Here is a 12,714-nt window from a genome sequence, read left to right as displayed (position 1 = left end):
CCCTGCACCACATTGATTCTCCAGACTACCCAAACAGTGGCTGCTAATCCATAAATTCTCAAAACTAGTTGAACTTCAGCCAATCCTCTCCTGCTAAAGCCCCATAAAACCTTCTGCCTTCCTTCCCCAAGGGCCTTGGGAGACTTCCCAAGCCTGGCATTTTCAAATACAAGCTTGTGCTAATAGTGCTCTGAGTGATTCTCTTCTACAATCTTTTAGTCACCTTCTCTCCCCCTCATATTGTATTTATAGAATAACTATTTTGGAGATATATAATTTTGTTAAAATATATTAATTTTGTTAAAATATATTTTTATTGATTTCAGAGAGGAAAGGAGGAGAGAAATAGAAACATCAATGATGAGAGAGAATTATTGATTGGCTGCCTCCTGCACGCTCCCTACTGGGGATCGAGCCCACAACCCAGGCATGTGCCCTTGACCGGAATTGAACCTGGGACCCTTCAGTCAGCAGGCCGATGCTCTAATTCTTTAAGCCAATCCGGCTAGGGCCCAAACATAATTTAAAAAAAAATAATGTAGGGCTCTGTTTTAGATTAGGATAGGCATGGGGGTCTATATTTTATACTATCATTATTGCTCTGTGGTTTAATATCTGCCATAGAAAGCATAGTATAGTATTTTAAGACCTCTAATAGAGTAATACTCTAATTACATTCCTGGAAATATAAAATACATGTTCACACAATACTCCCTTTTATACTTGTCAATATTGAATTTTACTAATTCCTGTGCTCCTCAAAAATAGCAAGGGTTAAGAAGTGTCTCTCCCCCCACCCCCTTATGTTCCAGGAAACTGTTTACTGTGAAGAAGAGCCTTTCCCTCCCTGGCTTATATAAGGCTCATAAAGACTCCTGGAGGCCCCTTTGTTTACCTAGGACAAAGCCAGTCACAGATCCTGCAAATTCCCATTCTTTACTGCAGAAGTGATTAGTTGAATTTTTTGTCCTCATAGATCAATCAGAACAAAATTCTTGTTAACTTAACCCTGGTTAATTCTCTCTGCTTCCTCCAAACCTCTAAACTATGACCCACCCTTAGCCTGAGGCAGCATTCCACATCCATCACCCACACCCCAAAAGGCCCCTCCCATAGCAGTGAGGTCAAGGTAAAACATTCTTTGATCTGTGTGATCATCCCGCTTGCCCACACAGGTTTTTTTCTAGCCTTGTTTACTCCTCCCTATAAAAGAAAAGCCCTTTTCTCCTAACCTTTAAATGCTGGCAGGAGCTCTCCCTATTACAATAGTCTCCCTCCCCCCGGGCTCCCCGATTAATCTTTTAAATAAAACTTCTTTTCTTCTAAGTCCAGATTTGTTTTTGACACATGGTGCAAGTAGACAGCTAAAGGAAATTGTTTCTCATGCTCCCAGTGAAACCGAGGGTCCTCATAATTCTGAGTTTATTTAAACTGTAGTTTTGAAACTACATATTTTTTCTTTCTCTCTCTCAGCACGCTTCACTGATCTGACCTTAGTAACTCACCCTCTGACCCCTGTGGCAGCAGATAGCCCCATTCTGACTAATGGTCACAGGTATTAGCCCCTGGCAGGCTAAAGATAACATCTTTTTAAAAAATGTTTTTATTGATTTATGACAGAAGGAGAGAGAGAGATAGAAACATCAATGAGAGAATCATTGATCAGCTGCCTCCTGCATACCCTCTACTGGGAAACAAGCCCACAGCCTGGACATATGCCTTGACTGGGAATAGAACTGTGACCTGCTTCATCTATTGACACTCAACCACTGAATCACATCCGCTGTGCTAAAGATAACATCTTGATCTAAGTTATGTTTCAACTCCTCAGCACTAAAGTGGAATGGCCCCTTTAGCAAGCTCTCCTTGAAATTGGTTTTGAACACAGAAGCTGATCTTGGAGTAGGTCTCAAGACCTGAATAAATTATTTATTACCCTTATCTCACCTCTGACCAATCAGCTCCTAACAGTGCCCTGAACCCCTAATCCATGAGGTCTTGTGATTTCCCCCTATATAACATATAACCTATGTGTCATTGGGAAGTTGTGTCTTTCAATGCATGAGCTAGGCCAACTCCAGTTTGGCCAACTTCTAATGAACTAATTCCTTTCTTTACCTCAAACTCTTGCTCGTGCAATTTTTGGCCAGAGTGCACATGCAGATGAACTTAATAACTGGGCTTCAGAAACACTACTTAGTCTTATTAAATGAATCACAGCAGGTAATATGCAAAGATGTTGAGCAAACTCAACATCTACATATAAAAAAAGATTATTCAATATTCCCTTTCCTTGATTTCCTATTCCCACAGTGAAACAACCGTGAAGTTGCAAAATTTCCAATTGCATAAGCTGCTTTTCTCGTCTTTAATCTGTGTGAATTCTGGTCAGAACTGCTTGATTAAAAATTGTTCAAACACACTATAAAATAAGTTCTAAATTTGTTTTGTTACTGTTTTTTTGCAACAAAAACAATAATAACAAGTAAGTCATCATCAATTCCTCACCATCCGTTTGGTAACAAAATGTCATCCTGTGAAGCACAGGGCTCCTTACATCAGTTGTTTCCTTCATGGGTAGTTACGTGCCTGGGACTGTGCTCTCTATACCACAAAAATTGTACTTAATTCTTATAAGATCCATGAAACGAAGGCATAGATAAAAAAGGCATTAATGCCTCCATTTCACAAGTGGACTTTGTAGCTTTTTAGCTGCAAAGCACTTACACTCCCTAATTTGAAGAATTAGCTTTGTCTCCAACAGTCACATCTAGTAGGATTTTAACCAGTGGTCCCATCCTGCCACCATCCTATGCCATCAAAGGCTGCATGTGACTCAGAGCAGGCCATTTCATTTTCTCTGAAATTTGGTTCTTGAGTCAGAGAATATTTTTCTTTTTAAATTTTTTATTGATTTTTTATGTACAGAGAAGAAAAAGAGAAACATCCATGTGGGAGAGAAACATTGATCAGTTGCTTCCCAGGGATCGAACCTGCAACCTGGGTATGTGCCCTGATCAGGAACTGAATCTGCCACCATTTGATGTAGTGGAGCAACCACCTGAGCCACATCAGCCAGGGCAAAGAGTCAAAATTTTTAAAGGGTTGGAAGTCATGCACTGGAGGTGCACCAGACAGAAACTGCATATCCACCTATACCCGCTGTTGCTTTATAAGCCTCTGCAGCTGCCCTTGTTCTTAACTATTTTCCACCCTGTTTTCCCATCCCTTTATTGATATTGGCAGCTCTCAACAGCCTTCCAATAAATTTCTACTTGCTGAAGTTTGCCTGAGTCTATTTTCATCGCATTAGAACTAGAATGCATATTTCATTTTAAGATCCAGTTGTACCAAAGCCTGGGTCATGTTTCTAATTCTCTCATGGTGGCAACATTTGTGCAATTTCCCTACTCCTACTCTAATTGGTCCTACTAGACTCTGAAATTGTATTGATCATGAATTTTGTATTCTGTTTAAAGTTGCAGGGTTGCTCATGATAGAGTTTGATAAAACTTTGTATTATATAAAAATCCAGTTATTTAAATTTGCCTTGAACCTAAATTCTTGGAAGCAATCTATACTAATAAGAGAGAAATATGGTAATTGACTGTCACCCTGGGATGCCCACAGACAATCAGGAGGGAATATGCAAATTAGCAGGATAAAGATGGTGGTGGCCACGAAGCCAGCCAGAGCAGGCAGGAGGCTTGTGTCACCCCCAGCGACAGAGGAAGCCAAGCTTCCCGCCTGCCTGGGCCAGCCGCTGAAGAAGGGGCCTGTGGGTGGTGGCCACAGAGAAGACCGGAGCGAGAGGGAGGCTTGGGTTGCCTGGGCCGGCCGCTGAGGGAGGAGCCTGCAAACAGCCCTCAGCCCCTCACCCAGGCTGGCCACGCCACCATCAGGGTGAGGGTCCCTGCTGGGGGGCATGGTCAGCCTGAAAACAGCCATTGCCCCTCACCCAGGCTGGCCAGGCACCCTAGTGGGGACCCCCACCCTGAAGGGGGTGTGGCCAGCCTGAAAACAGCCTTCAGCCCCTCATCCAGGCTGGCCATGCCCCCCCAGCGAGGACCCTCACCCCATGGGGGAGTGGCTGGCCTGAAAACCACCACAGGCCCCTCACCCAGGCCACCCCGCCCCCCAAGGCAACCCCACCCTGATCCGGGACACCCTTCAGGGCAAAACAGCTGGCCCCCACCCCTGCACCAGGCCTCTATCTATACTAATAAAAGGATAATATGCTAGTTAGACTGAGAGACCTTCCATGAGACCTTCCAGATGTTCTTCTAGACAAAGCCATGGTGGCAGAGCCGAGGTAGAGGCTGTTAGGGGCCAAGAGGGGAGGGCAATTGTGGGTGATCAGGCCAGGATGGGATGGCAGTTTTGGTTGATCAGGCAGGTGGGGGGAGCTGTTGGGGGTGATCAGGCTGGCAGGGGGGCACTTGGGGGTGAGCAGGCCAGCAGGGGGCAATTGGGGGTGAGCAGGCTGGCAGGGAGGGCAGTTGGGGGTGAGCAGGTTGGCGGGGGGGGGGGTAGTTGGGGGCAAACAGGCTGGCAGGGGGGCAGTTGGGGGTATCAGGCTGGCAGGGAAGGGCAGTTGGGGGTGAGCAGGCTGGCAGGCAGAGTGGTTAGGGGCAATCAGGCAGGCAGGCAGGTGAGTGGTTAGGAGCCAGCAGTCCCGGATTGCGAGAGGGAAGTCCAACTGACGGTTTAGAAAACGTCAGTCGGACATCCTCCGAGGGGGTCTCAGATTGGAGAGGGTGCAGGCCGGGCTGAGGGACATGCCCACTCATGCATGAATTTTGTGCACTGGGCCACTAGTATATCAATATAAAATACAAGTACTTAAATGCATAGCAGATTAACATTTGATTATGGCAAACTGTTTCAAAACAAAGAACTGCATTTGATTGATCTGAGAAGTAAATGCAGTGCAAATGAATTAGTATCCTATCTAATAAAAGAGTAATATGCAAATTAACCATCGCTCCGCTATACCTACAAGCCATGCCCACCAGCCAATCAGGAGCGAGCATGCAAATTAAGCCAAGTAATATGGCTGCGGCCACGGAGCAAGCAGGAGGCTTGGGTTTCCCTGGCAATGGAGGAAGCCAAGCTTTCCGCACACCCTGGCAGGCCCAGGCCTCCACTCGAGGCTACAAAGTTTCAATTATAGAAGATAAATAAATCCCAACAAAAATGGCAGCAGCCATGGAGCTGGAGAGAGCAGGAGGCTTGAGTTGCCCCCGGCGATGGAGGAAGCCAAGCTTCCACAGCCCTGTCCTGCCTTGGCCTCCACTCAAGGCTACAAAGTTTCAATTTTAGAAGATAAATCTATAGATCAGGCCAGCAGGGGAGGGCAGTTGAGAGGAACCAGGCCTGCAAGGGAGGGCATTTGGGGGCAATCAAGTCTGCAGGGGAGGGCAGTTAGGGGTGACCAGGCTGGCAGAGGAGGGAAGTTGGGGTCTACCGGGCCTGCAAGGAAGGGCAGTTAGGGGGGACCCAGGCTTGTAGGGGAGAGAGCAGTTGGGGGGGGGGGGACCAGGCCTGCAGGGGAGGGAAGTTAGGGGTGACCAGGCCTGCAGGGGAGGGCAGTTAGGGGCACACAGGCTGGCAGGGGAGCAGTTAGGCATCAATCAGGCTGGCAGGGGAATGGTTAGGGGTCATCAGGAAGGAAGGCAGGCCAGCAGTTGGGAGCCAGCAGTCCTGGATTATGAGAGGGATCCCAGATTGGAGAGGGTGCAGGCACACACCCCCATGTACAAATTTTGTGCACTGGGCCTCTAGTGTTAATATAATTAACATAGTGTTTATTTTATATGCATATAAATATAAATACATGTATACATTTTATGTAAATACTAGAGGCCCAGTGCATGATTTAATCATGCACCTGGTTCACCAGCGGGCTGTCCGCCGGTGCCCCAGGCCTTCCGAAAGCCTCCGGCGCTGCGGAGGCTTTCGAAAGGCCTTGCGCCGGAGCAGACAGGCGGCCAGGTCCCCCGCTTTGGCCTTTGATCGCGGGGGACCTGTCCGGCTGGCTGTCCGCCGGCGCCCCAGGCCTTCCGAAAGCCTCCGGCGCTGCGGAGGCTTTCGAAAGGCCTTGCGCCGGAGCAGACAGGCGGCCAGGTCCCCCGCTTTGGCCTTTGATCGCGGGGGACCTGTCTGGCTGGCTGTCCGCAGGCGCCCCAGGCCTTCCGAAAGCCTCCGGCAGCCATGGTACAGACGCTGAGCTCGCGGCGCCTCTGGCGCCGCGAGCTCAGCGTCCTTCTGGCCCAATCAGCTACCCCGGCCACCCTGAGTCCCGCCCCCTGCGCCTCCTGCTGGCCCAATCGTGGGCGTAGCGGAGTGATGGTAATTTACATATTACCATTTTATTATGTAGGATATGAATATGTTTATGTGTTACATGTTTGTTATATTTACACATAAATATATATAACATGTTTTACTGTGCTACCACATAATTAATGTCCAATATAAAAATTATTTATTTAAACAATTTTCTTAGATAAATATTGAAAGGAAAATTTAACTGAAACATTTTTTTCTATGCAAAACTTTTTTTTTAAATCTAAACTAAGAATAATAATATATAACTGGCTCAGTTAACTAATTTATTCTCAAACGAAGTTATTTTTAGTAGATGCCCCTAAATTTTAATTTACAACATCACTTTATCTAGTTACCTATACATGTATCTTCAATTACTTGCAATCAAAAATTGCCTTATAAAAAAATTAAATGTAGTCTTAACTGAAATAGTTTCATAGCTATTTTTCACACTAAAATATTATAGCAGCCATCTTCTCAATTACATAACTGTGTGAATGAGCCAAACTAAAATTACCATATAAGAGTTTCTGGCACTGTGTGCTCAGCTCACTCCCAAGAAAAGATGTTGGATTTTTAATTAAGTTTGCCTCCTAAAACATTAACAGAGGGAATATTTAGGAACTCAGCCTGCTGTTGGTCCACAGATGTAAGTCGAAATTAAACCTACACCACTACTATGTCTTTGTGGAAAACATTCAACTTCTCAGAATTTCAGAGAACTCATCTGTACAATGAAGAAAATACTCAGACCTACTTCCAAGGGTCTCTGTGAGAAGTTAATTGAATAACACTAATTAATTGCACAAAACCCAGCAAGTAAAAAAGGTGCCATAGATGTTAGATATTTGTTGCTACAGTTAAAGAAACTCCTCAGATTTCATGATTACAAACTCTACTTAGCCTTTTGTTCAGGAAATTGGTTTATATTTAGCTAGTAACATAGGGAGTCCATTTTAGGTACTTGTCAATATTTCTTCAAAAGCTGGGCTAAACAAATCAATAGTCTTTGCAGATGGCCAGAGGGATATGGAATACAGGCTCTCCTGATATTCTGAACTTATTTCCTCTGTTAGTATAGACCCGTAGAGACTCTACACAGACCATACGCTAAGAAATGCTCTTGGTACCATGAAACTTTCTTTTCATGGCCTTAGGAGATACCCTCTCTATGATGTTCCACAGGATAAAAACACTTTCCTACAGTCTGGCATTTAACTGAGAATTAGTTCTGTCTTTCCACCAGAAATGATTACAGAATACTATTACTATCACATGTATAATTTTATCAAATTCTTCAGTGGTTAAAGTAACAACTTTTATTTTATCCATTTGCTCAGACCCAAACCTAGGAATCATCGTTTCATGCATTTTCTCATACATCCAATCCATAATAAATTTTGTAGGATTGTACCTTCAAAAATATACCCATACTAGAGGCTCGGTGCACAAAATTTGTGCACTAGGGAGGGGTCCCTCAGTCTGGCCTGCACCCTCTTAAAATCTGGGACCCCTTGGGAGCTGTCCACCTGCCGTCACCCAGACATCCCTCTCACAGTCTAGGGCTCTCACAGCCTGGGACCCCTCGCTCCTTACTGCCTGCCTACAGTGGAGGTGGGAGAGGCTCCTGCCACCACTGCTGTGCTTGCCAGCCATGAGCCCACCTTCAGGCTGAGTGGCGCTCCCCCTGTGGAAGTGCACTGGACCATCAGGTGGCAGCTCCTGCATTGAGTGTCTGCCCCCTGGTGGTCAGTGCACATCATAGCAACAGATCGTTCCACCGTTGGGTTGATTTGCATATTAAGGTTTTATTATATAGGATTGTAATCACTCCTCCCTATCTCCATCCCTACCACCAGTCCAAGCCACAGTGATCTCTCTCCTGGACTATTGCTATATACTTATAACTGGTCACCTAATCTCCAACTCAATAACCTTTTAAAATGTAAGCCAGAACATTATCTCTATGTGCAAAATGTCTAAGACAACATTGTTAATAAAGGATATAAGTGCTAGCATCTATTGTTTACTGTTTCATTGGTTCTTTTTCCAAGAGACTTTCTAATTCTCATCCTAGAAATACATATCTCAACTAGATTTCTAAAGTATGATTTGTTATACCAGGAGCTATAATTTACAGACACATTTCAGATGTAATATAAATATTTCATTAAGATAGATTCATCCACATCAAAGCATTAACTACGTCAATAAAGTTCTCTATCATTGATTTTTCATATTGTATTTAGAAAGTAAGAGTAGTGTTTGAGCAACTCTGAGACCTAAATTATCAATTCCAACTCATATAGTAACACAATATTTCTAAAATCTTTAATTTATACATTTTGAAAATGCCATTTCTGCAGTTTCTTAAGAATTTAAATTTTAGCATCCCAAACTTCTTTTACTCATTGGGACTTCATGGTGAAGTGGAAGGAGAAAGAAAGAAGACAAAAGGTAAATATTTCTTAGCTTCTTCTTTAGACACTATTGTCAATCATTTGTTGGTTACATTATCAAGTGTCACTGATCTTGACCTTACAGCTATTTCTCCTGCTCCTTAAACTCAAGAATTTGTAAGAGAGACAGACTTGCAAAGAGATAAATCCTAAGGTAAAACTAAAATACTACAGAACATAGATGTGCAAGGCCATCTGTAGGGGGCATTGGATTAGCTGGAATATGTTAATATGATTAAAAAGGGGTGAGTTTCATTACAAAGGGGTATTGGTTAATTCAATAAGAATAAAATAACAAAAGTAATAAAAAAATTCAGTAGAGCCCTTTAAGCCAATTCCAGGGGAGTGGAGAGTAATCATTAGCATCACTGTAGCAGCTAACATTTACTGTGAGCATCCTACTTTCTAGGCACTGAGCTCTTAGCCATCAAAGGATACTGACTCCCTTTGCAAATAATTTTCCACCGTCAAATGGATATATTAGGTCATTATGTTTTCCTTTTATCAACTCTCCCAGTTTGTACTGGCTTCATGCTTACCAAGGAAACTTTGGATTATGATTTGGCCTCATATAAGGGTCTTCCTAAGAAAAAAATATAAAAGTGATGACCAAATGGAATTCTAGTTTTCCACTTCATAGGACAGGGATATCTCATGGGAAATATAAAAAATGGCTTTGATGATGTGACTTGTCATCTAATAATGTCTACAGGAAATGAATGTGCTGGTTAGTCCTATCACTGGAACAATAAATTCTTATTTTTAATGAACAAACTGGAAAAGGTAACATTGTGAAGACAGTAAAAAGATCAGAGGTTAGTGGGGAGGAGAGAGATGACTAGGTGGAGCAAAGAGGATTTTTAGGGCAGTGAAACTACACTGGATGATACTATAACTAGAGGCCTGGTACACAAAATTTGTGCATGGAGGGGATGGGGTCCCTCAGCTTGGCCTGCATCCTCTTGTAATCTGGGACTCCTCGCAATCTGGGACCACTGGCTCCTAACCGCTCACTTGCCTGCCTGCCTGATCACCCCTAACCACTCTGCATGTCTACCTGATCACCCTAACCACTCGCCTGCCTGCCCGATCGCCCCTAACTGCCTCTGCCTCGGCCCCTGCCACAGTGGCTTCATCTGGAATGACATCCAGAAGGTCATTCGGCTAATCAGTCTAATGAGCATATTACGCTTTTATTATTATAGATTATGGGTAAATGGCATTATACATTAGTCCAAACCCACAGAATGTACAACATCAAGAGTGAACCCTAATGTAAAGTATGAACTTGGAGTGATAATAATTGGTCAGTGTAGCTTCGACTGTAATCACTCTGGTACAAGATGTAGGGAATCTATAGGAATCCGTGGGGAAAGAGAGCATATAGGAATTCTTTGAATCTTTTGCTCAATTTTGTTGCCACTATAAAACTGCTCTTTAAAAAAGTGCTTTTTTAAAGAGATGAGAAATTTTTGAGCTTAGGAATCTCTAATGTAATACAGGCTTTGAAAAATTTATTGACAGAAATCAGTCATATGCCTGCTATGACTTACTGCACCAGAAAATTTACATTTAATTTTATCAAAAGTAACACAAAGTTGACATCCTTATTTCAATATACAAGATGAGGAAGCATGGTCTTACGTGTTAAATATCTTGCTGAGAAATCACACAACTATAGGAGGATTCCAACTTGTCTGAGTCTATAATCTGAGCTCCATTACTACACTACCTGCTCTTTGAGTAGAAAGTCCAAACTCTGGCCTCTGTCTTATCCTACAGTCTTTGGGCTACTAACCTCATTTCTGTATATCTATTATTCATTAAATGTTCATGATTTCTATTGTCTGAGATGGCTTATATCATTTAGTTCTTATCACAGTTCTTTGATATAAGTTTTATTAGCTTTTATCAACCAACTAGAGACCCGATGCATGGAATTCGAGCAAGGGGGTTGGCCCTCACAGCCCCAGCTGCCTCGGCCAGCCCTTGCAGCCCCTGCTGGCCCTCGCAGCCCCAGCTTCGTCCGGAAGGTCATCCAGACGGTCATTCTGCTGTTCAGTCTAATTAGCATATTAGCTCTTTATTATATAGGCTAGTGAAACTGAGTCTGGGAAAGATTAAATTATATGCCCAATGTTGAATTTCAAAACCTGTTATACAAAGTCACAGCTCCTTTCATAGCGATACAGTTCTCTCAAGACTTGAAAGTTGCCTGATTTTTCTCATTCATATCTTAATATCCACTTAAAAGGAATAAATCATATAAATTGCTATGAAATGATACTTTTATCTGCCATTTTTTTTCAGTTTTCATAAATTGTCTCAATATGATGAACGGTGCATTATTATTTTGATTTTACAAAATTTATAACTCAAAAATGCATTGAGTACTTGCTATATAACTGAAATTATAGCAGTGAAAAACAGATTTTTCTACTCTCATGAAATTTATATCCCAGTGGGAAAGTGACATATAATAAAAATATTAGATAATACTCTAAAGAAAAAAAGAAAAAAGGGTTAGAGAAGCAATTTTGAACCTTATTCATCTCATGGCACACATAAACTAATTACTAAAATTCGGTGGCTATATTTTTTGCCTATGTGACAAAAAAATAGGTATAATTTTGATTCATTCACATCAGATGGCTACTGTTGTGTTGGCTGTTGCCATTTTTTTATTTGGGAAAAGAGGTCAATGCCCTGACTATATATAGTCAGGTATTACATGTTTTTAAAATTTTTGTGGCATACCAGTTGAAATCACTGGGTTAGAGGTTGAAGAGAATGTCATCTCTTTCGGACAGAGTAATCAGAGAAAGCCTACCCCAATAGATGACATTAAAGCAGCTAAAAGACAGGTATAATTCTAAAATTTTCAGGTGTAATCAGCTATTATTTTGATAAAAGTTAAGCATATATAACACTTTCAGAGGTAAACAAGACACTGTATTATCAATATTCCATGCATACATGTTGACAGTCACCTCATTTGTAGGAAAATTTATATGACATCCAATGGTTCAGTTTTATAAAAGATCAACAAATAATTGTTGCAAAACACCTATGCCTCATTATAAGGGGATCACTCATGCCTTAATCAATGCCTATTGTATTTTATTTGACACATAATTACTAATAGTTTAGTTACCTATCTGAAGTTTCTCCTGGGACTTTATAAGTAGGAGATATTTTGCTAGAGAGAGGCAGATTAACAGTGATAATTGGCATGTGTCAACCAAAATTCAATAGAAGACATAATAATAAATAAATACCAATTTACAAATTATGAAATGGTGGCAGGTTAGGTCAGGGTAGTTAAGAGTGAAAGAGTAAAGACATTTTAATAATCCTTGAGAGCACTTAGAAGATTAAAGGCCAGTTGTTTAATAAATAATCACAACTTTGAGTAAACAGTAACATAGTCAGCGTACTCTGTTCAAAGGCAGATGAGTATGTCATATATTTTAGAATAATTAAATATATGTCATTTAAAATTGGTTTTTGAAAAAAATAAGCTTTAGCCATCTAGGTATATCACTCTGAGAAATAGCATTCCCTGGACTAGCTGGATTGCTTATTAGATATTGGGCTGAATAATTTGGGACCAAAAAATTGTATACACACATTAACAGCTGATAGCTCAATTTTGAAAATGAAGTGTATTTCAAAAACACTGCCTTTATAATTATTCAAAGTGTGTGTAAACATTTTTGGGACATCCTATATACTCAAATAATTAATGTTATGATTTATTTCTTATATGCTGCATTTGAGGTTATGTTGATGCATTAATCAAGGCATTCCAAATTAATATCTTTTCACATCTAATTTCCAGTCCTATTTGAAAGTACTCTTAGAACCCCCACATATTTCAAACAAAACTACTTACTTCAGGAAAATAGCACGCTAAATTATTAAG

General features: G+C 41.7%; 1 protein-coding gene across 1 annotated transcript in view; it reads right to left on the bottom strand.

Annotated features, from left to right (window-relative positions):
* Nucleotides 1-12,714, bottom strand: part of PCDH15 (protocadherin related 15) — a gene marked incomplete at its 3' end in the record, with an annotated part of 650,107 nt that overhangs the window by 32,720 nt on the left and 604,673 nt on the right. The gene's annotated exons all lie outside the window — the stretch shown is intronic.

This window comes from Cnephaeus nilssonii (assembly GCF_951640355.1).
Source record: "Cnephaeus nilssonii genome assembly, chromosome: 16".
NCBI lineage: Eukaryota > Metazoa > Chordata > Mammalia > Chiroptera > Vespertilionidae > Cnephaeus > Cnephaeus nilssonii.
Note: the sequence above shows the minus strand (reverse complement) of the source record. Positions and strands in the feature narration are given on the sequence as shown.